The sequence below is a fragment of the Elephas maximus genome, chromosome 9 (genome assembly GCF_024166365.1).
Source record: "Elephas maximus indicus isolate mEleMax1 chromosome 9, mEleMax1 primary haplotype, whole genome shotgun sequence".
In the NCBI taxonomy this organism is placed as follows: domain Eukaryota; kingdom Metazoa; phylum Chordata; class Mammalia; order Proboscidea; family Elephantidae; genus Elephas; species Elephas maximus.
The window spans coordinates 66,603,475-66,629,046 of record NC_064827.1 but is presented as its reverse complement, the minus strand read 5'-3'; the positions used below and the strand labels follow the sequence as shown (position 1 = coordinate 66,629,046).

Sequence of the window (25,572 nt, the reverse complement as noted above, 5' to 3'; positions counted from 1 at the left end):
TCTGTAACCTTTCCTGGTGGAATCAGCCTGGGAGGGCTGGAACCAGTAACGGGGGTGATCAGAACCAGCCCAGGTAGTGAGAAACTAGTTCCGCATGAACGACAAAAAAGTAGCATCCATAGGTACCAACCTTCCCAGGCACCATCAGCAGTGGGGGTCCTGGTATTTGGTCATGTAGGAAAATATGTGACAGGGAGAACTTGCAGTGGTGTGCTGACACCAGTCCTCACCACTTTGTAAGAGCTGATTGTGTTCATCTCTGCCCAGCTCTGCTGTGAATGACATCATGTTGATAGTTTCATGAAATTTATCATGGAAATTGATAAATATCAATTTATCATGGAAATCAGTAAACACTGCAAATTAAAGTTTCCCTCTTCCCCACCCTAGGAGGCCAGTTGTTAAACATTTACCAGCATATAACTGGGGAGAATCGTCAGTAAGAAGTAGGGATTTAACTCCAGGCAGTGTGGGGTTCAAGAATATTTTCTCGAAATAGCCTAAGCAATCCAGAATCTTTCCTAGAGAATGATGCACTGGGTAGGGGAAACAAGGCAGAAAGTCCAAGGTCCAGGCAGAAGATCCCTTTTCATAGCTAGGAGACGAGGTCAACTAGAGGACTGGTTGTTTAGGGTTTGAATGGGAGGTTGGTGGTTCTGGTTCTTCCCACTTGAGGGAATAGTGAGTCCTAGAACCTGGGTCAGGCCTGAGCCAACACAGAGCAGGCAGCCTAAGCTGGGTGGTGAGAAGGCCTGTAGGGGCTAGAATAGAAGTAGTTCTCCAGCCTGACTGAACCTCCGAATCGCTTAGAGAGCTTTTTAAAAATACCAGTTACATGGGACCCTCTGGTCAAGGGCTCCAAGTATTGGTGTAATATGCTCTCCAGACTCTGATTTTCAACCGGGGTTGAGAGCCACCTCTCTATAGCTTCCTTGACACACTAGTCAAGAGTTGATCTTTGTTCCTATTCTGGAATTGCACTCCCATCCAGTGTATCCCCCTTTTCCCAAGCCAGGAAGTTGATTAAAAATTAAAAGAGGAATAGCAATGTATAGCAACCATTTGTTGTCACCTACGTCCAGGCCCATTGCAGATTCACTGACCTTCATATGAGATTAGCGATTGTCATTGTCTACATATTTAAAAAGATAAAACTGAAACCAGGCAGAGTAACTTCTCCAAGGTCATAGAAGTAATAACGAGCACGACTGGGTCTTGAACCTAGTTCCAACTGACTGCAAAGACTGTGGAAACAATATCCCAAGACTGTCCCCTGGGAAACCCTCATAAATCTTTCCTCCTCGTGTCATATCTCTTGCTCTGGTGGTTAGCTGTTTGTGACTTGCAGTAGGATGTATACTCTGGATGAGTATTTCCCTCCAGAATGTTCTAATAGCTCACGAAGGCTTTCTGAAGAGATTCTCCTTTCCCTCATGGGAGGATGAGACTAGGCATTTGGATCCCTCTTGCTGAAAGAGTAGTTAAATGTAGAAACCTAGCTTTGATCTATGCTTGCATTTAGCTCTGTTTAAGGAGACATTAGAGAAGAGAAAATTACATATTCAGAAATTGTTATGGGCCGAAAAAGCTCTTGTCTTCTCTCCCTTTCCTCAAAGCTCAGAGGAAATAGTCACTGCTTTTTTATCTCTCTTGGTCTTTTTTTTTTCCTTTCTTTTTCTCTTAAAGGTCCCTACAGAACTGCCTTTACCCAAACTTGCAGGTATATAAAGCAGCTTTGGCAAATGAGGGCTCCTTGAAGGCAAGGGAGAGTCAGACAACTTCAGGAGCTCCCACCCCATGCCCATGACGGTCCCTGAAATATCGTTTACATTATTCTCAGTTCTCCAACTCTTTTGCGATGCCAGCTAGCTCAGCACCTGACAGCCCAGCATCGAAGGGAGGGAGATGGCTGTCAGGAATCAAATGGAAGACCAAAGGCGATAAAGCAAACATGTCGTTTTTAGTTGCTTACACTAGCGAGAAGGCATAATCAGTCTCTCTCACTTTCTTGTTTTCCAACTAGGCTCAGCAGGATTTTCCCCCCTTTTCCTTACAGTGAGAGATTGGGACTCTCTGCCTCCTGCCCTAAGGATGGGCACTGTCATCTCCTTTCTTGCCTGTCCTCTGGGATGGCCAAGATTCTCCTACCCCTGAAAAACACTTTTTCAGATAAAGAGGTGAATCTGTTGGTCATGACCACCTGCTGTGTAGCAAGCAACACAGATTTGTGCTCAGTGTTTGCATGCAGGACTTCATTTAGGCCTGACTACCATTTCTTGGTTTGGGTGATACTGGACAAGTTACTCACCTTCCCAGGCCTCAATTTCCTCATCTCCAAAATGGAGGTAATTGTCTCAGTTTACAGTTTATGTGTCAATAGGGTATACTGTATGTGAAAGAAGATAATGAGAAGAAAGGCTGGGGAGGGCGAGTTGAGCCAGATCAGAACAGCCTTTGAATGCCATGTGCATTCATTTATTCACTCATTTAATCAGTTAATGTTAATAAATGTTTAATTTTATTCCAGACTCTATGCTAAGGACCACGTATAAATATATACAGTGGGAAATAGACCAATAGTATATATGCCCTCATAAAGTGTATAGTCTTGGCTGGAAGAAAGGGTGGGTGGAAACGGTTCAGAAATAAACACATAAATAAATATTTCAAACTGTGCCTCTGAATAAAAGCAGAAACTAAGGTAAATGGAGGGAACCCCAGAGGCCTCTTTGAAGAACTGACATTAAAGCATATACCTGCAGAATGAGTGAGAGGTAATCAGGGGCTAAACAAAGACACCACTCTGTGTGCAGAGAAGAGCTTGGACTTGAGCCTATGTGAAATGGGTAGTCTGAAAGGTTTTTTAGGAAAAGGGATCCGTCATCCTGTTTCTGTTTAGGAAGATCATTATTTTCATGGTGGAAGAACTGGAAAGAGAAGAGACTGGAGGCAGGAAGAGCAGCTAGGAGGTATTGAAATAGAATGGGAGCCTCTAGTGAGCACGGGTGGATATCAGGAACATATTGAAGGTACAGTTGGCAGAGCCTGATGACTGACTGGCTATAAGAAGTGAGCCACTGAGTATTGCTGAAGACGAGCATGGGTTCCTGGCTTAGGAGCTGCGAAGGATCACACAGCCAGGGAAGGAAGGAGGAGCAAGTTTTCAGGAGAGAAAGGGATGAGCTCAGGAGAGGTCTAGCTGGGGGGAGAGCTTGAAGTCATCACTCTGTAGGTATGTTAGTTCTCTATGGCTATATAACACATTACCACAAACTTAGTAGCCTCAAACAACATTTAGTTATAATCTCACAGTTCTATAGTTTGGAAACACAGTCATGGTGTATCTGGATTCTCTGCTCAGGGTGTCACAAGGCTGCAATAAGATGTTGACTGGGGCTGCAATCTCAGCTGGGGCTTGGGGTTCTCTTCCAAGCTCATGTGATTGTTTGCAGTACCCATTTCCTTGCTAGCTGTTGTCCAGGAAATGTGCTCAGCTCTTAGAGTCTGTTCTTGGTCCAGGTTCTTGCTGCATGGCCCCTTCCACAGACAGTTCACAACATGGCTGTTTGCCCCTTAAAGCTTACAGGAGAGCATCTCTCTTATGTTTTGAATTTCTTTCTTCAGGAAGAGTCTATTTCCTTTTAAGGGCTCACCTGATTAGGTCAGGCCCGCCAAGAAAAAACTTTTTGATTAACTCAAAGTCACTTCTTTGGGACCTTAATTACATCGGAAAAGTCATTTCACCATTATCACACAATGTAATCAAATCACAGGAGTGGTGTCCCATCATATTTATAGTCTTATCCACACTCCCGGGGAGGGGTCATAGAGGTGTGTACAGGGGTAGGATCTTGGGGGCTGTTTTAGAACTTGACCTCCCACAGGGTGATAAATAAAGGCATGAGCGGAGGAGACTATTGTAGGAGAGGGTGTAGACTGGAGACTGAAGAGGCTGAGGGTGTGTCTGTCAGTCGTGGATTCTAGGTTGAAAATGTATGTCCTTCTCTCAATACCTCAGGTACAATCAAACCACCTGAAGTGTTCCAGGTGAAGGAAACAGAGGGCACAACTCAGGGGTGTTTGTCATGAGAACACCTTAGACAATACAGGTCATGTGGACTCAGGATGTCTGTAACTCATGGTCCAACCCACACAATATACATAATGTATAATACCGCATGTCACTGAGCCAAACCCATTCTGTGTTGGACTGGCAGAGGACTATTCTTTCTTGGGCCCTATTGAGAAAATTTTCTAGCCATTTTCCTCTTCTAATTGCAGTAAGCTTTAGATAGACTGGGGTGAAATCTGGCCCTGGCACTAAAATGTTGTGGAACCTTGAACAAGTCCCTTTTTGCTCTACATTCGTTAAATTGGGGTGTTAGAGTAAATTAGATCCGAAGGCTCTTCAAGCTGTGAAATTCTATGAGCTTATTCATTCAACACATACTGGAGATTCCAGGAACAGTGCTGGCTTCTGGGAAGTCAGGAGTTAACAAAATGCGGGCCCCAACCATCAAGAAGCTCCTTCCTTGGTTTCTGCCTGCCGATGAAGACAAGAACACTGACTTCCAAGTTCATCCCCCCACTGAGATGTTCCAACCATTGGTGGTGGTACACTCATTGTTTTTAATTTTTTCCCAATGTAAAAATAGCGTAATAATGCTGAGAAAGGAAAATAGACAAATGGAAGCAAACAAAAACTGTTCAGACCAAAGAGCTCAATTCATTCCTTTCCCTTCCTCATTGACTTGTGTACTCTTTCCCACCATTGTAACTGTAATCAACACACACATTTGCACTCTGTTTTTTTTCACTTGGCATTTTATCACAACTATATTTTTTCCATGACATTACATACTCTTCCTGAAGCTCTGAGTCTGAAGATAGCCATTATAGCATTATCTATAATATAGAAAAATTAGCAAGAGCCTGAATGTCCAACAATAGGGGAATGGCTAAGTAAATTGCTGTGCATCAACTTGATGGAATATTATGCAGCCAGATAATTGTGAAGAATGATTTTTTAAGAAGGGTGGAATTTATAAACAACAGCGATTGCTTTTGAGGACAAACAGGACACTTCATTGAAAAAACATGTGAGTGAATCACAGTGTGTTGTGTATATATGTATTTATTTATTCCTCTGTTTAATTTATACCCTGCCTGTTCCCAAAAGGGATTTGAAGTGGGTAGATTTTCTGCAGGCAGCCCAGTGTGCAGTGTTTAATTTATAGTCTTTGGAGTCAAACACACCTAGTTCAGGTCCTGGCAGTGTGACCTTGGGAAAATCACTCTAACTCACTGAATCTCACTTCCCTCAGCTGTATAGTGGTGATACCCATAGTTCCTTCCTCTGTGAGTGGTTTGAAGTTGAAATGAAATGATACAAATAAAGTATTTAGCACAGTTCCTGGAGGGTGGTAAGCGATGGATAAATGGTAGCATCAGGTCTCCCTGCTCTGTACACGGGGAGACTGTCTCAGTAGCTAGATCAGATGATCTCAAAGGTCTGTTATATCTTTAATTTGACTTGAAATCTTGAAAAATGTCACCCTTCCCTCTTTCAGTACTCATTCAAACCATTGTGTGTCTGATCTTGGAATTTCTGGAGGCAAGTTTTTAATCTTTACCTAATGCCGGAGAGAGACGAATTAGAATAAAGAAAATCACAAGTAAACATCCAGGCGGGAAGGGTTCTGGACCATGAGAATGATCTCCTGAGCATCTGTCCTTAAAGCAGGATGTTTTGAGTAAAGAGCAAGTTTCCCTTTTAGCATGATGCTCAACCCTGTCTACGTAGCAAATACACTTGGGTTTAAAAAACAAATACCGGGGGTGGGGCCAAGATGGCGGATTAGGTGGATGCTACCGCGGATCCCTCTTGCAACAAAGACTCGGAAAAACAAGTGAATCGATCACATACATAACAATCTACGAACTCTGAACAACAAACACAGATTTAGAGACAGAGAACGAACAAATACGGGGAGACAGCGATTGTTTTCAGAGCCAGGAGGCAGCGCACCAGGCAGGTGACCCTCGGAGCCCGAGTTGGGGCAGAGCCCAGGGGGGCAGACGGCACAGACAAGGGGCCCAGCCCTAGCCCCCGAACTCATCCCGGGAGCAAGCCCAGCCGGTTGGCGCAGGCGGCATGGCGGCGCAGCCGGTGGGAGAAGTCCCCGGGAGGCAGTGACTGGTCTTGGCACGGGGAGAGCAGCGTCCCAGCCGGGGAGCCGTCCCGCCAGGAGTTTGGCAGCGTGGGCGGGGCATGAGCGCGGGGACCACCTACATTTCCCTGAATTGACCCCGGGGGGGGTCCAGTCCTGCAGGAGGCGCCCACCCAGTTCGCGCGAGCGGTGTGGTGCGCTGGAGGGAGAAGTCCCCGGGATGCAGTGGCTGGTCTTGGAGCGGGGAGAGCGGCGTCCCAGCTGGGTCGCGCAGTCGCACCCGGTTCGCGGGAGCGGCGCGCAACGCGGCTGGAGGGACAGGGAGCCCCCGGGAGGCAGCGATGGATTTTGGAGACAGGAGTGCACCGTCCCAGTATGGGAGCCTTAACCTTGGGGGTGGGGCTGACAGCAGAGGATCTGACCGTGACGCCAGCGGGCCAGACCCCCCGGGGGGCAATCTCCACACACCCAGTACATATAGGTGACGCGCCCCACAGAAATCTCAGATATAAGAGTCATTCCAAGTAAGACAAACAACTCTGGCTATATTCTGAGGTGCTACACTCCTAGCTCTCTGATCCCTCCCCCACCCTCCCCAGGCGGCTCCATTAACATCCGAAAAGCCTGAGCCAGAGGGAGAACTCTGATAGGGATCTGACTGCATTTTTTTTTAGCGGATTTTCTGGAAAAACTAGTTTCCCAGTGATGGCTCGGAGACAGCAGTCCATATCAAACCACATAAAGAAGCAGACCATGACAGCTTCTCCAACCCCCCAAACAAAAGAATCAAAATCTTTCCCAAATGAAGATACAATCCTGGAATTATCAGATACAGAATATAAAAAACTAATTTACAGAATGCTTCAAGACATCACAAATGAAATTAGGCTAACTGCAGAAAAAGGCAAGGAACACACTGATAAAACTGTTGAAGAACTCAAAAAGATTATTCAAGAACATAGTGGAAAAATTAATAAGTTGCAAGAATCCATAGAGAGACAGCATGTAGAAATCCAAAAGATTAACAATAAAATTACAGAATTAGACAACGCAATAGGAAGTCAGAGGAGCAGACTCCAGCAATTAGAATGTAGACTGGGACATCTGGAGGACCAGGGAATCAACACCAACATAGCTGAAAAAAAAATCAGATAAAAGAATTAAAAAAAATGAAGAAACCCTAAGAATCATGTGGGACTCTATCAAGAAGGATAACTTGCGAGTGATTGGAGTCCCAGAACAGGGAGGGGGGACAGAAAACACAGAGAAAATAGTTGAAGAACTCCTGACACAAAACTTCCCTGACATCATGAAAGACGAAAGGATATCTATCCAAGATGCTCATCAAACCCCATTTAAGATTGATCCAAAAAGAAAAACACCAAAACATATTATCATCAAACTTGCCAAAACCAAAGATAAACAGAAAATTTTAAAAGCAGCCAGGGAGAAAAGAAAGGTTTCCTTCAAGGGAGAATCAATAAGAATAAGTTCAGCCTACTCAGCAGAAACCATGCAGGCAAGAAGGGAATGGGACGACGTATACAGAGCACTGAAGGAGAAAAACTGCCAGCCAAGGATCATATATCCAGCAAAACTCTCTCTGAAATATGAAGGAGAAATAAAGATATTTACAGATAAACACAAGTTTAGAGAATTTGCAAAAACCAAACCAAGGCTACAAGAAATGCTAAAGGAGATTGTTTGGTCAGAGGACCAATAATATCAGGTACCAGCACAATACAAGGTCACAAAACAGAACGTCCTGATATCAACTCAAATAGGGAAAGCACAAAAACAAACTAAGATTAATTCTAAAAAATAAATAAATAAACAAAATAATACACATAACAGGGAATCATGGAAATCAGTTGATAAAAGATCACAATAATCAAAAAGAGGGAATAAATATAGGAGGCATTGAACTGCCAGATGGAGAGTGATACAAGACGATATAGAACGATACAAGTTAGGTTTTTACTTAGAAAAATAGGGGTAAATAATAAGGTAACCACAAAAAGGAATATCAACTCCATAACTCAAGAAAAAAGCCAAGAAAAACGTAACAACTCAACTAACATAAAGTTAAACATTATGAAAATGAAGATCTCACAATCTACTAAGAAAAACCTCTCAGCACAAAAAACTATGTGGAAAAATGAAATGGCCAACAACACACATGAAAAGACATCAAAATGACAGCACTAAAAACTTATTTATAATTACGCTGAATGTAAATGGACTAAATGCACCAATAAAGAGACAGAGAGTCACGGACTGGATAAAGAAACACGATCCCTGTATATGCTGCCTACAAGAGACACACCTTAGACTTAGAGACACAAACAAACTAAAACTCAAAGGATGGAAAAAAATATATCAAGCAAACAATAAGCAAAAAAGAAGAGGAGTAGCAATATTAATTTCTGACAAAATAGACTTTAGACTTAAATCCACCACAACAGATAAAGAAGGACACTATATAATGATAAAAGGGACAATTGATCAGGAAGACATAACCATATTAAATATTTATGCACCCAATGACAGGGCTGCAAGATACATGAATCAAATTTTAACAGAATTGAAAAGTGAGATAGACACCTCCACATTTATAGTAGGAGACTTCAACACACCACTTTCGGAGAAGGACAGGACATCCAGTAAGAAGCTCAATAGAGACACGGAAGACCTACTTAAAACAATCAACCAACTTGACCTCATTGACTTATACAGAACTCTCCACCCAACTGCTGCAAAATATACTTTTTTTTCTAGTGCACATGGAACATTCTCTAGAATAGACCACATATTAGGTCATAAAACAAATCTTTACAGAGTCCAAAACATCGAAATATTACAAAGCATCTTCTCAGACCACAAGGCAATGAAACTAGAAATCAATAACAGAAAAACTAGGGAAAAGAAACCAAATACTTGGAAAATGAACAATACCCTCCTGAAAAAAGACTGGGTTATAGAAGACATCAAGGAGGGAATAAGGAAATTCTTAGAAAGCAACGAGAATGAAAATACTTCCTATCAAAACCTCTGGGACACAGCAAAAGCAGTGCTCAGAGGCCAATTTATATCGATCAATGCACACATACAAAAAGAAGAAAGAGCCAAAATCAGAGAACTGTCCCGACAACTTGAACAAATAGAAAGTGAGCAACAAAAGAACCCATCAGGCACCAGAAGAAAACAAATAATAAAAATTAGAGCTGAACTAAATGAATTAGAGAACAGAAAAACAATTGAAAGAATAAACAAAGCCAAAAGCTGGTTCTTTGAAAAAATTAACAAAATTGATAAACCATTAGCTAGACTGACTAAAGAAAAACAGGAAAGGAAACAAATAACCTGAATAAGAAACGAGAAGGACCACATCACAACAGAGCCAAACGAAATTAAAAGAATCATTTCAGATTACTACGAAAAATTGTACTCTAACAAATTTGAAAACCTAGAAGAAATGGATAAATTCTTGGAAAAACACTACCTACCTAAACTAACACATTCAGAAGTAGAACAACTAAATAGACTCATAACAAAAAAAGAGATTGAAACGGTAATCAAAAAACTTCCAACAAAAAAAATGCCCTGGCCCGGACGGCTTCACTGCAAAGTTCTACCAAACCTTCAGAGAAGACTTAACACCACTACTACTGAAGGTATTTCAAAGCATAGAAAAAGACGGAATACTACCCAACTCATTCTATGAAGCTACCATCTCCCTGATACCAAAACCAGGTAAAGACATTACAAAAAAAGGAAATTATAGACCTATATCCCTCATGAACATAGATGCAAAAATCCTCAACAAAATTCTAGCCAATAGAATCCAACAACACATCAAAAAAATAATTCACCCTGATCAAGTGGGATTTATACCAGGTATGCAAGGCTGGTTTAATATCAGAAAAACTATTAATGTAATCCATCACATAAATAAAACAAAAGATAAAAACCACATGATCTTATCAATAGATGCAGAAAAGGCATTTGACAAAGTTCAACACCGATTTATGATAAAAACTCTTACCAAAATAGGAATTGAAGGAAAATTCCTCAACATAATAAAGGACATCTATGCAAAGCCAACAGCCAATATCACTCTAAATGGAGAGAACCTGAAAGCATTTCCCCTGAGAACGGGAACCAGACAAGGATACCCTTTATCACCACTCTTATTCAACATTGTACTTGAAGTCCTAGCCAGGGCAATTAGGCTAGACAAAGAAATAAAGGGTATCCGGATTGGCAAGGAGGAAGTAAAGCTATCACTATTTGCAGATGACATGATCCTATACACAGAAAACCCTAAGGAATCCTCCAGAAAACTACTGAAACTAATAGAAGAGTTTGGCAGAGTCTCAGGTTGTAAAATAAACATACAAAAATCACTTGGATTCCTCTACATCAACAAAAAGAACACCGAAGAGGAAATAACCAAATCAATACCATTCACAGTAGCCCCCAAGAAGATAAAATGCTTAGGAATAAATCTTACCAAGGATGTAAAAGACCTATACAAAGAAAACTACAAAGCTCTACTACAAGAAATTCAAAAGGACATACTTAAGTGGAAAAACATACCCTGCTCATGGATAGGAAGACTTAACATAGTAAAAATGTCTATTCTACCAAAAGCCATCTATACATATAACGCACTCCCGATCCAAATTCCAATGTCATATTTTAAGGGGATAGAGAAACAAATCACCAATTTCATATGGAAGGGAAAGAACCCCCGGATAAACAAAGCATTACTGAAAAAGAAGAAGAAAGTGGGAGGCCTCACTCTACCTGATTTCAGAACCTATTATACAGCTACAGTAGTCAAAACAGCCTGGTACTGGTACAACAACAGGCACATAGACCAATGGAACAGAATTCAGAACCCAGATATAAATTCATCCATGTATGAGCAGCTGATATTTGACAAAGGACCAGTGTCAGTTAATTGGGGAAAAGATAGTCTTTTTAACAAATGGTGCTGGCATAACTGGATATCCATTTGCAAAAGAATGAAACAGGACCCATACCTCACACCATGCACAAAAACTAACTCCAAGTGGATCAAAGACCTAAACATAAAGACTAAAACGATAAAGATCATGGAAGAAAAAATAGGGACAACCCTAGGAGCCCTAATAAAGGGCATAAACAGAATACAAAACATTACCAAAAATGATGAAGAGAAACCAGATAACTGGGAGCTCCTAAAAATCGAACACCTATGCTCATCTGAAGACTTCACCAAAAGAGTAAAAAGACCACCTACAGACTGGGAAAGAATATTCAGCTATGACATCTCAGACCAGCACCTGATCTCTAAAATCTACATGATTCTGTCAAAACTCAACCACAAAAAGACAAACAACCCAATCAAGAAGTGGGCAAAGGATACGAACACACATTTCACTAAAGAAGATATTCAGGCATCCAACAGATACATGAGAAAATGCTCCCGATCATTAGCCATTAGAGAAATGCAAATTAAAACTACGATGAGATTCCATCTCACACCAACTAGACTGACATTAATCCAAAAAACACAAAATAATAAATGTTGGAGAGGCTGCGGAGAGATTGGATCTCTCATACACTGCTGGTGGGAATGTAAAATGGTACAACCACTTTGGAAATCCATCTGGCATTATCTTAAACAGTTAGAAATAGAACTACCATACAACCCAGAAATCCCACTCCTCAGAATATACCCTAGAGATACAAGAGCCTTCACACAAACAGATATATGCACACCCATGTTTATTGCAGCTCTGTTTACAATAGCAAAAAGTTGGAAGCAACCAAGGTGTCCGTCAACGGATGAATGGGTAAACAAATTGTGGTATATTCACACAATGGAATACTACGCATCGATAAAGAATAGTGACGAATCTCTGAAACATTTCATAACATGGAGGAATCTGGAAGGCATTATGCTGAGCGAAATGAGTCAGAGGCAAAAGGACAAATATTGTATAAGACCACTATTATAAGATCTTGAGAAATAGAAAAAACTGAGAAGAACACATACTTTTGTGGTTACGAGGGGGGAGGGAGGGAGGGAGGGAGAGGCTTTTTTATGGATCAATCAGTAAATAAGAACTGCTTTGGGTGAGGGGAAAGACAACACTCAGTACAAGGAAGGTCAGCCCAGTTGGACTGGACTAAAAGCAAAGAGGTTTCCGGGATAAAATGAATGCTTCAAAGGTCAGCGGACCAGGGGCTGGGGTCTGGGGAACATGGTTTGAGGGGACTTCTAAGTCAATTGGCAAAATAATTCTATTATGAAAACATTCTGCATCCCACTTTGAAATGTGGCGTCTGGGGTCCTAAATGCTAACAAGCGGCCATCTAAGATACATTGATTGGTCTCAACCCACCTGGAGCAAAGGAAAATGAAGAACACCAAGGTCACACAACAACTAAGAACCCAAGAGACAGAAAGGGCCACATGAACCAGAGACCTACATCATCCTGAGACCAGAAGAACTAGTTGGTGCCTGGCCACAATCGATGACTGCCCTGTCAGGGAGCACAACAGAGAACTCCTGAGGGAGCAGGAGATCAGTGGGATACAGACCCCAAATTCTCATAAAAAGACCATACCTAATGGTCTGACTGTGACTAGAGGAATCCCGGAGGCAATGCTCCCCAGACCTTCTGTTGGCACAGGACAGGAACCATCACCGAAGACAACTCATCAGACATGAAAGGGACTGGTCAGCGGCGGGGAGAGAGATGCTGATGAAGAGAGAGCTAATTAAATCAGGTGGACACTGGAGAGTGTGTTGGCAACTCTTGACTGGAAGGGGGGATGGGAAGATAGAGAGAGAGGGAAGACGGCAAAATTGGCACGAAATGAGAGACTGAAAGGGCTGACTCAATAGGGGGAGAGCAAGTGGGAGAAGGGAGTAAGATACATGTAAACTTACATGTGACAGACTGATTGGAATTGTAAATGTTCACTTGAAGCTTAATAAAAGTTAATTAAAAAAAAAAAAAGACATGGAGGAACCTTAAATGAATATTAAGTGAAAGAAGCCAGTCTGAAAAAGCTACATACTGTATGGTTCCAACTACATGATATTCCGGAAAAGGCAAAACTATAGAGGCAGTAAAAAGATGAGTGGTTGCCAGGGATTCTGGGAGAGGTGAGAAGGATGAACAGGTGGAGCACGGGGTGGTTTTAGGGCAGTGAAACTACTCTGTATGATACTGAAATGGTGGGCACATGACATTATACATTTGTCGAAACTCATAGGGCTGTATCACACAAAGCATGAACTCTAATGTAAACTATGGACTTCAGTTAGTAATAACATATCAGTATTGGTTCACCAGTTATAACAAAAGTGCCACACAAATGCAAGCTATTAATAATAAGGCAAACGGTGAGCAGGAGGGAGAGGCTTACACGGGAACTCTCTGTACTTTCTCCATACTTTCTTCATAAATCTAAAAAAGCCCTAAAAAATAAAGTCTATCAAAAAAAAAAAAAAATCAAAGAAACAAGGCAAATGATTGAGCGGTTTTCCTTGGTGTTTTTTTTTTTTTTTTTTGATGGTTAACAGTTGTTCTGATACTGCTCGGTTGTTATTTTTTCAAGGAGTCAGTGCTGAGCTTGAAGTGACTAAAGAATTAGCCTCTATAGTTTTGCCTTTGGTCCACATGGAACAACGACAGGGAAAATATTTGCAAAAAGTTGAGGAAAAAAACACTAACCCAGTACTGACTTCCTGAAGTGGAATCTGCTAAGAAGGTGTCACAGTGGTGGCAGTAAAAACCTGGGTGGAGCAGAAAAAGGCTGAACAAACACACAGAGCTCGTGGGAATGTGAGTTCCTGAAAGCCTGCGGCTACACACGGCAGTATTTAACAGCAGCTACTTCGCAGAACATATTTGGATCTATCATATATTGTTGAATCAGTACAGGAACCAGAGAGTGAACTTCGTTCTCTCTCATGGGCTTGACTACTACCAGTTAAATAAGTTTTTATCAGAAATAGACAGTAGAAATATCTGACTTTCCCTACCACACAGCAATTCAATGGCTTAACAGTGTCATGGATTGAATTGTGTCCCCCAAAAATATGTGTATCAATTTGGCTAGGCCATGATTCACAGTATTGTGTGACTGTCCACCACTCTGTCATCTGATGTGATTTTCCTGTGTGTTGTAAATCCTATCTCCATGATGTTGATGAGGTGGGATTAGCGGCAGTTATGTTAATGAGGCAGGACTCAATCTACAAGACTGGATTGTGTTTTGACCCCATCTGTTTTGAGATATAAAAGAGAGAAGTGAGCAGAGAGGCAGGGGGACCTCATACCACCAAGAAACAACAGCCAGGAAGATAGCGTGTCCTTTGGACCTAGGGTCCCTCTGCTGAGAAGCTCCTCGACTGAGGGAAGATTGATGACAGGAACATTCCTCCAGACCTGACAGAGAGACAAAGGCTTCCCCTGGAGCTGACACCCTGAATTCGGACTTCTAGCCTATTAGACTGTGAGAGAATAAACTTCTCTTTGTTCAAGCTAAAAAAAAAAAAATACCAATTGTTGGGCCTTAATCTGATTTAATAGGTTTTGGGGACACTTTTTTTTTTTTTTTTTAAGAGCTCCAGGTACAGCCACAGTTGAGAATCACTGCCTAAGGATCTACACAAAAAGGGATAGGACTGAAGGTCCCTGCTGTCTAGGTATTTTCAACCTAGATGAGGGTTGGGAGAAAGGAGGCAGGGCAAGAAATCATGGAGACAACCAGATCCATCAACTTCTTTGGCTTTAGTTTCTCTCTAGTAAAATTGATTATAATTCTGTAATGTCCTTCTTGGCCCTACAGTTCTGTGATTCTAATTGCATGGCAATTTTTTTTTTTTTTTTTAACAAAAGTAACATAATATAGTGTAAGCCATGTGTTAGTGGCTAAGGAGGTATCCAGTTAGGGTCTTGACATACGTTGTTGTCAGTTTCCATCTAGTCGGCTCTGACTCATGGCAACATGGTGGATTCAGACCACCAACTTTCTAGCTAGTAGTTGAGCCCTTAACCGTTTGCACTACCAGAGACTTCCAGCATACTGTTGTTGTTAGGTGCCGTCGAGTCGGTTCTGACTCATAGCAGCCCTATGCACAACAGAACGAAACACCGCCTGGTCCTGTGCCATCCTTACAATCGTTGTTATGCTTGAGCCCATCGTTCCAGCCACTGTGTCAATCCACCTTGTTGAGGGTCTTCCTCTTTTCTGCTGACCCTGTACTCTGCCAAGCATGATGTCCTTCTCCAGGGACTCATCCCTCCTGACAACATGTCCAAAGTATGTAAGATGCAGTCTCGCCATCCTTGCTTCTAAGGAGCATTCTTGTTGTACCTCTTCTAAGACAGATTTGTTCATTCTTTTGGCAGTCCATGGTATATTCAATATTCTTCACCAGCACCACAATTCAAAGGCGTCAACTCTTCTTCGGTCTTCCCTATTCATTGTCCAGCTTTCGTGTGCATATGATGCAATTGAAAATACCATGGCTTGGGTCAGGCGCACCTTAGTCTTCAGGGTGACATCTTTGCTCTTCAACACTTTGGAGAGATCCTTTGCAGCAGATTTGCCCAATGCAACGTGTCTTTTGATTTCTTGACTGCTGCTTCCATGGCTGTTGATTGTGGATCCAAGGAAAATGAAATCCTTGACAACTTCAATCTTTTCTCCGTTTATCACGATATTGCTCATTGGTCCATTTGTGAGGATTTTTGTTTTCTTTATGTTGAGGTGTAATCCATACTGAAGGCTGTGGTCTTTGATCTTCATCAGTAAGTGCTTCAAGCCTGTTCACTTTCAGCAAGCAAGGTTGTGTCATCTGCAGAACGCAGGTTGTTAATGAGTCTTCCTCCAATCCTGATGCCCCGTTCTTCATATAGTCCAGCTTCTTGGATTATTTGTTCAGCATACAGATTAAATAGGTATGGTGAAAGAATATAACCCTGCCGCACACCTTTCCTGACTTTAAACCAATCAGCATCCCCTTGTTCTGTCCAAACAACTGCCTCTTGATCTATGTAAAGGTTCCTCATGAGCACAATTAAGTATTCTGGAAATCCCGTTCTTCGCACTGTTATCCATAGTTTGTTATGATCCACACAGTCAAATGCCTTTGCATAATAAATAAAACACAGGTAAACATCCTTCTGGTATTCTCTGCTTTCAGCCAGGACCCATCTGACATCAGCAATGATATCCCTGGTTCCATGTCCTCTTCTGAAACCGGCGTGAATCTCTGGCAGTTCCCTGTCGATGTACTGCTGCAGCTGTTTTTGAATGATCTTCAGTAGAATTTTGCTTGCGTGTGATATTAATGATATTGTCCTATAATTTCCATATTCAGTTCGATCGCCTTTCTTGGGAATAGGCATAAATATGGATCTCTTCCAATCAGTTGACCAGGAAGCAGCTGTCTTCCATATTTCTTGGCATAGACGAGTGAGCACCTCCAGCGCTGCATCTGTTTGTTGAAACATCTCAATTGATATTCCATCAATTCCTGGAGCCTTGTTTTTCACCAATGCCTTCAGGGCAGCTTGGACTTCTTCCTTCAGTACCATCGGTTCCTGATCATATGCCACCTCTTGAAATGGTTGAATATCGACTAATTCTTTTTGATATGACTCTGTGTATTCCTTCCATCTTCTTTTGATGCTTCCTGCATTATTTAATATTTTCCCCATGGAATCCTTCACTATTGCAACTCCAGGCTTGAATTTTTTTTTTTTCTGTTCTTTCAGCTTGAGAAACGCTGAGCGTCTTCTTCCCTTTTGGTTTTCCATCTCCAGCTGACATTTTGCACATGTCATTATAATACTTTATTTTGTCTTCTTGACTCCCTTTGAAATCTTCTGTTCAGTTCTTTTACTTCATGAATTCTTCATTTTGCTTTAGCTGCTCGACACTCAAGAGCAAGTTTCAGAGTCACCTCTGACATCCACCTTGGTCTTTTCTTTCTTTCCTGTCTTTTCAGTGACCTCTTGCTTTCTTCATGGATGATGTCCTTGATGTCATTCCACAACTCGTCTGGTCCTCGGTCACTAGTGTTCAGTGTGTCAAATCTGTTCTTGAGATGGTCTCTAAATTCAGGTGGGATATATTCAAGGTCATATTTTGGCTTTCATGGACTTGCTCTGATTTTCTTCAGTTTCAGCTTGAACTTGCATATGAGCAGTTGATGTTCTGTTCCACAGTCGGCCCCTGGCCTTGTTCTGACTGATGATATTGAGCTTTTCCATTGTCTCTTTCCACAGATGTAGTCAATTTGATTTCTGTGTGTTCCATGTGGCGAGGTCCATATGTATGTGTATAGTCGCCGTTTATGTTGGTGAAAGAAGGTATTTGCAATGAAGAAGTCGTTGGTCTTGCAAAGTTCTATCATTGGATCTCCGGCATTGTTTCTATCACCAAGGCCATATTTTCCAACTACTGATCCTTCTTCTTTGTTTCCAAGTTTCGCATTCCAATCACCAGTAATTATCAATGCATCTTGATTGCATGTTCGATCAATTTCAGACTGTAGCAGCTGATAAAAATCTTCTGTTTCTTCATCTTTGGCCCTGGTGGTTGGTGTGTAAATTTGAATAATAGTCATATTAACTGATCTTCCTTGTGTCATATGGATGTTATCCTATCACTGACAGCGTTGTACTTTAGGATAGATCTTGAAACATTCTTTTTGACGATGAATGCAACACCATTCCTCTTCGAGTTGTCGTTCCCAGCATACTAGACTAAATGATTGTCTGATTCAAAATGGCCAATACCAGTCCATTTCAGCTCACTAATGCCTAGGATATCGATGTTTATGTGTTCCTTTTCATTTTTGACGATTTCCAATTTTCCTAGATTCATACTTCATGCATTCCAGGTTCTGATTATTAATGGATGTTTGCAGCTGTTTCTTCTCATTTTGAGTCGTGCCACATCAGCAAATGAAGGTCCGGAAAGCTTTACTCCATCCCCGTCATTAAGGTTGACTCTACTTTGAGGAGGCAGCTCTTCCGCAATCATCTTTTGATTGCCTTCCAACCTGGGGCGCTCATCTTCCAGCACAGTGTTCTGCTGCTATTCATAAGGTTTTCACTGGCTAATGCTTTTCAGAAGTAGACTGCCGGGTCCTTCTTCCTAATCTGTCTTAGTGTGGAAGCTCAGCTGAAACCTGTCCTCCATGGGTGAGCCTGCTAGTATCTGAATACCGGTGGCATAGCTTCCAGCATCACAGCAACACACAAGGCCCCACAGTACGACAAACTGACGGCATACTGTAGACCCTCAAAAAATTCCTGTCAAATAAAGGAAGGAAAGATGGATATGTTCATTTCATTGTAATATAAAATTTGTGGGACACAGGAGAGAGATGACCCTGGGTAAATAATTTGGAATTTATTATGACGACAGTGAGAAATCATTAGTTTCAAAACAGAAGTGATGTTTTCAGATTTGTGTGGTGAGATGAGGACTCTAGCTTTGGGGAAGCTGGTAGGAACGGGGACAAGTGTGGGGTAAGGGAGATAAGTCAGTGGGGGACAGGGGTGTTGTAATAATTCAAGTGAAAAACACCACCATCTGACCTAAGGCGAGGCAATGATGACGGAGGGAGCCTCAGTGCGGTTATTACAGGATGTAGCTACAGGCCACACCCACCTACCTGCTGTATGTGGCCCAGCCCCATCACCATGGCAACAATCTCTTTAACATCCCTGGCCAGAGAGAGTGAAAACAACTCTTACATCTGTTCCTGGAGGTCCTGCCTCTATTTTTTTTTTTTTTTCCTTTCTTTTTCTTCCTCTTTGATTGTATCTGATCCAGCCTCACTGGGTAATTGAGTGCTTGAGAGTGAAAAATTATCTCAGCAGCTTGGCCCTTATCTTGACAGCAAAGCAGCACTTTTAATTTAATTTCGTTCGGAAACGCACGGGTAACAAATTTCACTAATCGCCTGAATGTCGCCCTCCGCATGGTAACGAGCCGTTTGTTACCAGGCAGCCCAGCGTAAATACATGCGGAGGAGCAGGCGGGGTGAGACAGACAGGGGTTGGGGAAAAAGGAAGAGACAGCTTCAATCAATAAGAGCTGGGCTCAGACTCTGCCATCAGGTGTAGAATCAGAGATGGAAGGCTGCCTGGGTTGCAAAAAGAGAGGAACTTTGGAGTTAGACTCACCAAAGCTCCTGTCCTTGCTCTGCCTCTTACTATCTGGGCGCAGCCTTGGGCAAGTGACAGATCTTTTGCATCTTATTTTTGTTATCTGTAAATTGGAGGTATTAGTACCCCTTATCTCACTAGGTTGTTGTGAGAGTTTAACGTGAAACTATATAGTAAGTGAATAACACCCTTAAGTATTATGCCCTGGTATGCTCAGGATTGATATGGACCTTAAAGGGAAAATCCTGGCCCCGGATAAATGTTTGAATCTCTTTCAGGGCATCCACCCCAGATTATTGCCCAGCTTTTGCTGTTATTCCTCTAGCAATGGGGAGCTCACTCACTATTGAGGCAGCCAATGTCTCTGACTCAGAAAAATCTTATTTATGCTGGTGTGAAATATGTATCCCTAAATATTCTGCCCTAAGTTAGCCCCAGCCCAGCCTTTTTGGCCTCTGCAAAGAGCAAATTTGCAGCTTTCTTACTAAATGAGTCCCCCTCCAGTTTTGATATGAAAATAGTATTGTTTCTTACCGAGCTTTCTGGTTTCCAGCTAAAAACATCCAGTAGAAAATCAGTGCTAAAAAAGAGCCCTTACAGGTCATGTGGCACAACTTTGTGCTTTTCAAATGGGAGAAACTGAGGCCCAGGAGAAGCAAAAAAAAATAATAATAAAAGTAGCTGCTGTTTACTGAGTAGCTGTTATTTACTGAGCACCTATTATGTGCCAAGCACTTTACTTATGTTATTTAATCCTTAAAATATGAGATATTTTCCTGGTTTTACAGATGAAGAAACTGAGGCACAGAGAAGGAGAGCAACTTGCCCGTATCACAGTTTTAGTAAGGATCACGGACTAAAGATTTAAGCTCGTGTCTAACTCCAAAGCCTGCAAGCGCTTGTTAAAATTTTTCCCTCAAATTGCACAGCAACTAAGTGGTAAAGATGGAGCTGGCACTGAGGTTCCCTGACTTTCAGTCACGTAATCACACCAGAAAAAAGTACAGCCCCAGGTGTTCCACTCTAAGGGTTGGTCCAGATTCCATTCTTCTCTGTAGTATCTGGACCAAAAATCAAGGGGGACAATGAAAAACCAAAAAAAAAAAAGTTTATCTGTCCCTCCTTTCCTTTCTTCCCTCCCGCCTTCTCCCTACTCCTTGGTTCTGGATTTATGAGCCTTCTTGTCTCTCTTTCTTCCATCCAAGAGGGCTTGACTCTTCCCTCTCTCAGCTAATTAAAAACCCCGTCTGGGCCGCCAGCCTTGGATCTTAGGCTGCTGGGCAGAGGCGCTGACGTTGTGCTGATAAATCACTCCCTGAGGACTGAATAGGCTGCAGCTTTTGTCAGAGAGGCTGGCCCATGCTGTGCTCCCCAGGGAGATTTGGGGACTGCTACAAATGGACCATGTCCGCCCTTACTTACCCCAGAAGGGGGTTTCATTAGGAATAGTAAAGCAGATATCGCCAAAGGCCGTTAGGGTACGAGTGGCACTAGAGTCATCTTCTGAAAACATTTGTTAGACCGTGTCATTCTCTCAGATAACTTTGATGGCTCCCTCTTGGCTTCATGATAAAGTCTAATCTTCCTAGCCTGACAATGGAGGAGGTGTAGCACAGCTTTTGAAAGCATTGTCTTTGGAAATGGACAGACCTGAGTGCAGACCCTGGCTGCACTGCCTACTAAACTTGGACATGTTACTTAGTCTCTCTGTGTTTTGTGTTTTTGTAATAACTGTCTATCTATCTGTGTATATGTGTGTGTATCCACCACTCACCTGTCAGTTTGTCATACTGTGGTGGCTTGTGTGTTGCTGAGATGCCGGACGCTATATCATTGGTATTTCAAACGCCAGCAGGGTCACTCATGGTGGACAGGTTTCTGCAGAGCTTCCAGACTAAGACAGACTAGGAAGAACAACCTGGCTATCCACTTCCAAAAAAATCAGCCAGTGGATACTTTATGGATCACGTGGAACATTGTCTTACTTGCTTGCTTTGGACATGTCATTAGGAGGGGTCAATCGCTGGAGAAGGATATTATGTTTGGTAAAGTAGAGGGCCAGCAGGGCTGAGAGAGACCCTTGATGGGATGGATTGGCACAATAATCATAAAGATGAACATGTCAGCAATCATAAAAAATGACACAGGATTGGGCAATGGTTCGTTCTTTTGGACATAATATCCCCATGAGTTGGAGTCAACTTGACAGCAGCTATCTGTGTGTGTGTGTGTGTGTGTGTGTGTTTTTACACAAACCAAACCAGCTATCATTGAGTTGTTTCTAACTTATGGTGACCCTATGTTTGTCAGAGTAGAGCTGCGCTCCATAGGGTTTTCAGTGGCAGTGATCTTTTGGAGGCAGTTCACCAAGCTTTTCTTCTGAGATGCCTCTGCGTAGATTCAAACTGTGAACCTTTTGGTTAGTAGCCAAGCACTAAACTGTTTGTGCACCTAGGGTCTCTGTATATATGTATATATATACATGTGTGCACATACATATGTTTAGAATTTAATGAGATATTGTAGACCCAACCCTGAGTATAGTCCTTGGCATTCTGCTTCATCAGGGCAGCTTTGGCCACACCTATCCCACCACTGCTAGGTCTACTACTCTGACTCCTATTACTTGCTGTTCATATTGACCAAACCTGCCTCTCTGGTCTGCTCTCACTTCCAAAACACACCCTGCACATTTCCACCAAATAGTGTTTGCTGGTGCTATTTCCTCATCTTAGAATGCCATCTCAAACTAGCTCTGTCTAATAAAACTCGACTGTCCTTCCAGACCTGGCTGGAATAAATGTTACCACCTTTCTGAAGCCCTCTCTGCTCCCTCCAGAAGAAATGTCACAGTGGCATATTACCTATACCCCTTATATTATCAAATCCTTATTGCTTTTTTTTTTTTTTTTTAAGTCATGTCTGTCCCTGTCCCCCCTCTAGAAAACTGGAGACCAGAGGCAGTGATACCTGCATCACTAGTGCCTAGAATCAGGTTTGACACTTAGTAGGTTTTCAATAAGGACCCTGGGTGGTGCAAACAGTTTGCACTCGACTACTGACCTGCAGGTTGGAAGTTCAAACCCACCCAGAATCACCACAGAAGAAAGGCCTGGCAATCTGCTTCCATAAAGATTACTGCCAAGGAAACCCTATGGAGCAGTTCTGCCCTGTAACACATGGGGTCATCATGACTTGGAATTGATTCTACGGCATTGGGTTTGTTTTTTTAGTTTAGGTATTCAGTAAATGTCTCCGGTTAGGCTAAGAATCCTAGATAGCCTCGTTCCCTGTATTGTTAAGGTTCTTTTTTCACCAGTAGATCAAAACACTTTATTGCTCATTCATCCATCTATTCCTGGCAGGTGAGGATCAGCGAAAATAATGGCCATCTGCCTGGGCTTGTGGGAACGGAGTGAACTTTTGCCCTGCGGTGATAAGTGATTTCCCCAGGCCACAGAGCTAACCAGTTCCATACACTAGAGTCCAGTTTTTCTGACTTTCATTTTAATCTTTAATCCACCAGGGCAGGCTTTGTCCCATTTGCAGCCTCACCTAGTAAAGTCTAGAAGAATCCCTCCAGTTCGTTATTACTCTTGCCTTCTCTGTTTTGCTGAGGTGTTTGTAGCAGAAAAAAAATTCCACTCTGCTTCCCCAGTGCCCATCACTGGAGTTACCTGGGAGCGCCCCCCAGTGGTCGTAGAGGTAATTTTTCACTCCCCTTTTTTTTCTGAGAGGAGGAGGCATTTGCTGGTTTGCCCATTCATTCATTCATTCATTCATCAGTCATACTTGAGTGTGCATTTTATTCTTCACCCTGGGGGTAGGTGTGGTATATGTAAAATGAATCGAATCTAGTTCCCGGCCCTGGGAAACTTACAGTCTGTTGAGGGGAACAGGGTGACATTAAAACAGAGATTTACAGTTCATTGTCATAAATAATACAGTGGGGGTTAATGGGGTGTTTGGAAACACAGAGGAGGGTCTCCCAACCCTGGCTGGAATGAAGGGTGGGCATTAGGAAGTGTGGAGGGGCAACTTCCTAAAGGAGATGAGGTCTTAAAATACTAGATGAAATGAGCCCAGCAATATCCAGGAGGGGCAAGGAGAAAAAAGGGCGGTCCAGGCCAAAGACATCCCCAGAGGCAGAGAACTAGATTTGGGAGTCGTGGTCATAGCAGACCTGGAGGCCAAGCTTTCATGGATAGAAACAATGGGGATGCATTAAAGCATTTTAATTAGGGAGTGACAAAACAGCTATCCAGTTTGTTTGTTTTCTCCAGTGTAGTCTCCCTCTTTTCTCTTTTCCCTTGTTTGTCTTTTTACTGCACTGTATTGCCCTTGGCTTTCCATGTTTCCAGACACCTTTCTGCCCCTGTCTTCATGTTCTCCATCTGTCCTCTTCTCCTTTGTAGATGGCTTCTTGGTCACCATCCGTCCCCCTATCCCTTCTTTCTCTCCTTTTCCCTCATTCACATCTCAACTCTATTTCCCCTTTCCTTCCAAACTCCCTTTGTCCATACCTCCTTTTTTTATTTGGATACTTAACCCCATGTGTAGATCCCTGGGTGGCACAAATAGTTTACGCTGGATATTCTAAAGTTCGGCACTTCAAACCCATCCAGAGGCTCATGGAAGAAAGGCCTGGCCATCTGATTCCATAAAGATTACAGCCAAGGAAATCCTGTGGAGCAGTTCTCCTCTGTAACAAATGGGGTCATGAGTCACAACCAACTCAGTGGCAACAGGTTTAACCCCTTGTATGCTGCAGAGCACTGGGTTAGAAGTCAGAGTTCCTGGTTCTTCCATTACCTTGCTCCTGAAGCCATTTAATGCCTGTTATCTTATTTCATCCACTGTTTAAAAAAAAAAAAAAAAAAAAGTCGGATTATATCAAAGTTATCATATTTTACCATTTCAGGAGCCACCATTCAACTCCTCAGATGCATGTGTATAGGTCCATGAGAACGAGGCTCCTGGAACTGTGCTGCAAGGGGCCTTGAACTAGACAAACTCTAAGTGTCGATTCAAATTGATGACCCTGTGGTCTTTGTCCTTCCCCTCTCCTCTCTCCCTGTCTTATTCTTCCCCCATCTCTCCCTCTCACCACTCCCACTCTATTTCCTCTCAGTTCTAACTAGCGCCAGACTGCAAGATGTCTGTATCCAAGGGAAGCTCTTCCAAATGGAGAGAAAAAAAAAAATGGAGAGAGTGATCCATAACTGAAAGACGATAATTTGGACAGAAGGCATTTGTTTTCATACTCCCAGCATTACGATTCACAGTGTCTCAAACTAGCGGAGACTTGAGGAAACTGTATTAGATACCGATTTAGAGGCCTCCCAAGGAGCCGGAAGACGGAACCAGATAAATTCAAGAATGCGTGCTGTTTTGGGGAGGCTTCATTCATGGAAACAGTAAAATAATTTTTATCCCTCAGAAAAGTGATTGCAGGGAATCTTGTTGGGGCAGTAGGGAGCCCTGGGATTCTGTATAATGAAATGTTTGGGAACATGTGCTTGGATAGTCCTGAGTTCAAGTCTTGCAATAACACTTGTTGTCTGTGCAACTCTGAGCAATTCACTTTTCTTGGCTTCAAGGTCTTAATCTGTGGAATGATGGTCTTAATCAAGGTCTTAAAATGGGAATGATGGCGTCTCCCAAAAGGGGCTATTGTCCAGATTGCATGTATTAACTTGTTTAATCTTTTGCCTACATTTAACAAATGAAGACTCTGAAGTTCAGAGAGGCTACTTGCTAGAAAGTGGCAGAATCAGGGTATACACCTGGGTATGTTTGACCCCAAAGCTGGTGCTGTATCTTTGACATTATAATGTCTCCTTCCTGGGCCTGAATGCCCCTGAATTTGTGTTTTAGTAGACTTCAAGTTGGGGGTGGGGTTCTCTAATTGGAAAGGAAGGCATAGAGCAAGGATGAAGTCATTCATTTATGCTCATATTCATTCAACCGACATCTCTTAAACACTTGTTTGGCCAAGAGTACCATTGGTTCTGGGGTTCAGAAATGAATCAGACATAGTACTCATTCAAGATGAACCCTGATTCATCTGATGAAGAAAGGGGGAAAGGAACTTAAATAAAGTGTTACAGATGCTGAGATGAACTTGATGGGTTGTAAACACTTAGGAACCACAAGGAGTCAGTTCTACCTGGAGGTTCTGTCAGGAAGACATACACAGAGGCTG

General features: G+C 42.4%; 1 protein-coding gene across 8 annotated transcripts in view; it reads left to right on the top strand.

Moving 5' to 3' along the window:
• ASTN2 (astrotactin 2) overlaps positions 1-25,572 on the top strand; it is a 1,062,617-nt gene that overhangs the window by 345,132 nt on the left and 691,913 nt on the right. The window lies entirely within an intron of this gene.